The following is a 6,048-nucleotide window of genomic DNA, read 5'->3' as shown; positions in this document are numbered from 1 at the left end:
ATTTTTTAGTAAAGTTAAATAGTCCCTTCACTAATTTCCTTTGGGGAAAGCTTAATCTAAAGGAATATGAAGTGAAAGCTGAATCTCAAAAGTCTTAAGAGATTTTTGAGTAGGCAAAAAATCTTAACCTATTTAGAAAATAGATTATATATCTTTTTAAATATTAAAAACCAAATTCTTGGGGGCCAGCCCCATGGCTTAGCGGTTAAGTGTGCACGCTCTACTACTGGTGGCCTGGGGTTCGGATCCCGGGCGCGCACCGAGGCACTGCTTGTCTGGCCATGCTGACGCGGAGTCCCACATACAGCAACTAGAAGGATGTGCAACTGTGACATACAACTATCTACTGGGGCTTTGGGGAGGAAAAGGGGAAAAAAAAAAAGGAGGAGGATTGGCAATAGGTGTTAGCTCAGGGCTGGTCTTCCTTAGCAAAAAGAGGAGGATTGGCATGGATGTTAGCTCAGGGCTGATCTTCCTCACAAAACAAAAACAAAAACAAAAACAAATTCTTAAGAGGAAGGCAGAATAGATCTTCAGAGAATAATTAAATTCATTGTAGGGGTCAGTTGGAACAAACCACAACAAAAGCAAATCTTAGAGTGTCTTTTTGTGTAGGGAATGTGTTTGGCAATGTGCAAGAAGAAAAAAGTGGGAAATATACCTGAATTAGTCTTTGAGAAGTAGACAGTTTATATATTAAGGCAAATATGGCATTGTTTTTTCCTATCACACTGGTAAAAATAAAGAATTTTTTAATTAGGTAGCAAATATTACTGATACAATTCAAATGTATTTTTTTTCCAGTAGGATACATAGACAATTTCTGAAATGATGTTGAATCAAATATGATTTAACCCCTGTGTAGTAAAGAATTATCCTTACCCAAAAAGAAGTCTGGTCTTTGCCCTCAGCTCCTGAGATACAGGCTCTAAGTCCTTGGAATGTTCTGCCTGATGAGTGTCTTTGTTTACCTGGGGCTTTGGGCCACACCAGATAGTGTAACAATGTGATTTATGGTGAGGGCTTTGGGATGTGTGGTATCATCTCGACCTCTGGAGGGGCTGGAAACTAAAGGTCAGCCATGAAGGCAGTCAACCATGTCTATGTGACCAGGCCCCAATAAAAATTCTGGATACCAAAGCTCGGGTGAGTTTCTGTGGTTGGCAATGCTCCATGCATACTGTCATACACATTGTTGCCAGGAGAATTTAGTCCTATGACGCCACTGGGAGATGACAACTGGTAGCTCATATATGGAACTCTCCTGGACTCTGTCCCATGCATCTCTTCCCTTGGCTGATTTTAATCTGTATCCTTTCATTGTAATAAATCATAACCACAAGTATAATAGCTTTCAGTGAGTTCTGTGAGTCCTTCTAGTGAATTATCAATCTGAGGATGGTCTTGGGGACCACCAAACTTACAATTGGTGTCAGAAGCAGGGTGGTCTTGAGGATCCCTGATCTGTTGTTGGTGTCAGAAGTGACTGCAGTCTTGAGGACTGTCCCTCCTCAAACTTATAACCCCAAAAAGTGAGACATCTTTTTATGCTTGAAAATATTTTTGGTCAAATTTGGTTGCACAATTTTACTAATGTGACAGTCATTATGGCTGTTCCCAAACATTCCAGGTTTTTCCTTCCAGGCATGTGGTAGGATTGCATTTTATCACCCACTTTAAGTTGGGTGTGGCCATTTGGACTAGTTTTGGCCAATGAAATGAAAATGGAATTGACATGTGGTTCGAAGCATAAGATGCAATGTAGGCATCCCACTGTCTCTTTCCCTCTTTCCCTCTACAGACTGACAACTTTCTAGATAGTAACTGCTCCATCACCCTTGGTCCCAGAACGAAGACAACAGGGACCAGAGCTCCCAGCTAAATTATGAGAAAAATGTAGCATGACTGAGAAATAAACCTTTGTTGTGTTAAATCACCATGATTTGTAGTTGTTTGTTACTGCAGCATAACCTATACTATCCCGATTCAAACAACCAGAATCACTATTTGCTCAAAGCATGACAATGACAATTCCTGCAAAAGGACTATACAGAGATGCTCTTTTAAAAAATTATTATTGGCATAATTCTGTGCTTCTTAGTTTGAAATGAAGTATATCACAATTATCTGACCAAAATTATTTCAAATATGGTCATATCTATCAAAATCTAAACTATTTGAACTGCTAATTCCATTTATAGGAATAATGTTCAGTAATATTCACAGAATTGTACCAAGATATGTAATCTTCACAGCAAACTTCAAAATAGTAAAAACTAAATGTCCAGCAACAAGACCATAGTTACAAGACTTGTGATGTTTCCATATAAGGGGAACTTCTCGTTCAGCCATCACAAAGTATGAGAAGGAGACATCTCATTCCAACCAAGGCAGAGAAACGGGGACTGGATTTACCTTCTGTGGAAACAAACAAACAAAGGGACAAAATAAAAGAAACAACAGCTTTCAAGACACAAAACATCAGAAGCTCTAGGAATTCCCCCATTTTATTGCCTTGAGAGAGTTTCTAGACTGCTATACAGGAAAGGAGAACTCAGGCTGAGTTTAGTGGACTCTCTGAATTTAGGTATTGGTGATACGCCAATAAAGCAGTACTTAGAGGGGTATTTATAGCACTAAATGCCTATTTTAGAATATAAGAAGGGTCTCAAATCAATGAACTCTGCTTCCACCTAAAGGAACTAGAAAAAGAATATCAAATTAAACCCAAAGTAAACAAAAGAAAGGAAATAAAGATCAGAGCAGAAATCAATGAAATATAAAACAGAAAAAACAATTCAGAAACTCAATTAGACCAAAAGTTGATTCTTGGAGAAGATCAATTAAACTGATAATCCTTTAGCCAGACTGAACTAGTAAAAAAATGTGTAGACACAAATTACCAATATCAGGAATGAGAGAGGTGATATCAATACAGATATTAAAAGGATAATAAGAGAGTATTATGAACAATATTATGCCAAGCAATTTAACAACTTAGATGAAATGGACAGATTTCTTGAAAGACACAAGCTTCCAAAGCTCATTCAAGAGGAAATACATAGTCTGAGTACTCCTATACCTACTAAAGTAATTGAATTTGTAGATAAAAACCTTCCCACAAAATAAACTCCAGGCCCAGATGGTTTCATTGGTGAATTCTACCAAATATTTAATGAATAGATAATCCATTTGTACACAAGCTCTTCCAGAATACGGAAGAGGAGGAAATACTTCTTAACTTGTTCTATGAGGCCAGGCCTATTTTGATATCAAAATCCAACAAGGATATTATAGGAAAAGAAAGCTACAAACCAATATCTCCCATGCACATAGATGGAGAAATTCTAAACAAAATTTTAGCAAATTGAATTTAACAATAGGTAAAAAGATAATAAATTATGACCAAGTCAGGTTTATCCCAGGAATGCAAAGTTGGTTTAACGTTTGAAAAGCAATCAGTGTAATTCACCATTTAACAAACTAAAAAAGAAAACAATAAGACCATCTCAATAGATATAGAAAAAGCATTTGACAAAATATAACATCCCCTACTCATTAAAAAAAAAAAGGGTGGCCAGCCTCATGGCGTAGCAGTTAAGTGCGTGCGCTCTGCTGCTGGCGGGTTGAGATCCTGGGCACACACCAATACACCGCTTATCAGCCATGCTGTGGTGGCATCCCATATAAAGTGGAGGAAGATGGGCACAGACCAGGGCCAGTCTTCCTCAGCAAAAAAAGAGGAGTATTGGCATGGATGTTAGCTCAGGGCTGATCTTCCTCACCAAAAAAAAAAAAAAAAGCCTCAGCAAAGTTGGAATAGAAGGGAGCTTCCTCAACCTGATGAAGGACATCTATGAAAAGCCTGTAGGTAACAACATACCTGCTGGTTAAAGAATGAATGCTTTCTCCCTGAGATCAGGAACAAGCAAAGGGTGTTTGCTTTCATCAGTATTACTCAACATTGTACTGTAGGTACAGTGCAATCAGTCAAGGCAAAGAAATAAAAAGTATTTAAACTGGAAAAGAAGAAGTAAAACTGTCTTTATTGAGAGACAACATGATTGTCTATGTAGAAAATCCAATGGTATGTACTAGGTTCCAATGGAAGCTCTTAAAACTAAAAAGTGATTTTTAGCAAGGTTGCAAGATACAAGATTAATATACAAAAATTAATTGTATTTCTGTCTACTGGCAACAAACAATTAGAAGTTAAAATTTAAAAGGTGATACTATTTATAATAGCATTAAAAAACCATGAAATACTTAGAGAATATCTCTGACAAAATGTAGGCAAGACCTATATGAAAATGACAAATATTGCTGAGAGATATTAAAGAAGACCCAAACAAATGGAGAGATATATTGTGTTCATAAGTTTGAAGACTCAATATTTTTAAGTCAATTCTCCCCAAATTGATTTCTAGATTCAAGGCCATCTCTAGCAAATCCCAGCAAGATGTTTTGTAGATATTGATAAGATGATTATAAAATTAATACGGAAATGCAAAGAATATAGAATAGCCAAAACAACTTTGAAAAACAACAAGTTTGGAGGGCTAAAACTGATTTTAATAATTATTATAAAGTTACAGAAATCAAGACAGCGTGATATTGGCGTAAAGATGGTCAAATGTATTAATCAAACAGAATAGAGTCTGAAAATAGACCCACACATACATGGACATCTGATTTTCCACAAAACTTAAAAGTCAATTCAGCGGAGAAAAATAACAGTCTCTTCAACAGCTAGTAATGGAATAATTGAATATACACATACAAAAAAGTGAACTTTGATTCATATCTTGCACCATACACAAAAGTTAACTCAAATGAATCATACACCTAAATGTAAAATCTAAAATTATAAACCATATAGAAGAAAATATAGGAGAAAATCTTTGTGAACTTGGCTTAGGCAGACATCTTAGATTTGACATTATGATCCATAAAAGAACAAATTGATAAACTGAACTTCATCAAAATGAAAATTTCTGCTCTTCAAAAGGAGGGTATAAAGTCAAGACACACACTGGGAAAAAAAAGTTATGTTGTATATCTGATAGACGATTTGTATCCAGAAAATATAAAGAATTCTCCAAACTCAAGAACGAGAAAACAAACAACCCAGTTAAAATTTGGCAAAAGATTTTAATAGACACTTCACCAAAAAAGATGTACAGATGGTAAATAAGCATATGAAAAAATGCTCATCATCATTATTCATTAGGGAAATTAAAACTGAAATATGATACCCCTAGACACCTATTAGATTAAAAACTGTGGGTGAGGAGGTGGAGGAAATGGAGCTCTAATACACTGCTGGAGGAAATGTAAAATAGCCTCTTTGGAAAACACACTGGCAGTCTTTTTTAGAAATTAAACAAACACCTATTATAGAATGCAGTTATCCCATTCCAAGGTATTTACGCAAGAGAAATGAAAGCATATGCCCCATACAAAGATGTAGATAGTAATGTTCATAGCAGCTTTATTAGTAATAGCTAAAAACTAGAAACAACCCAATGTCCATCATCAGGTGAATGTATAAACAAACTGACTATTCCTATCCATTCAATGGAATACTACTTGGCAACAAAAAGAAATGAACTATGATACATGCAACAACACGGATGAATCTCAAAACAATTATGCTGAGTACAAACAGCCAAAGAAGAGTACATACTCTATGATTCAATTTATATAAAATTCAAGAAAATGCAAACTAATCTACAGTGTCAGAAAGCAGACGGGGGAGAAGTTGAAGGAGGGATTACAGACGGGCATAAGGAAACTTTTGGGAGATATGCATATGTTCATTACCTTGATTGCAGTGATGGTTTCAAGTGTGTCAAAACTTATCCAATTGTACACTTTATGTGCAGTTTATTTTTATTTTGTCACTTATACCTCAATAAAGCTCTTTGTAAAGACAAACATACACGAGGGGAATCCGTGTGTGTCCATATGGAACTACGTCCATGATGTAGTAAGCAAAAGAGGAAGTTCTAGAACATTAGATATAGTTTTATCTCAGATTTTAAAAAA

The sequence above is a fragment of the Ceratotherium simum genome, chromosome 4 (assembly GCF_057802395.1).
Source record: "Ceratotherium simum simum isolate JZ-2026a chromosome 4, ASM5780239v1, whole genome shotgun sequence".
In the NCBI taxonomy this organism is placed as follows: Eukaryota; Metazoa; Chordata; class Mammalia; order Perissodactyla; family Rhinocerotidae; genus Ceratotherium; species Ceratotherium simum.
The sequence above is the reverse complement of the archived record's forward strand: the minus strand, read 5'-3'. Positions refer to the sequence as shown.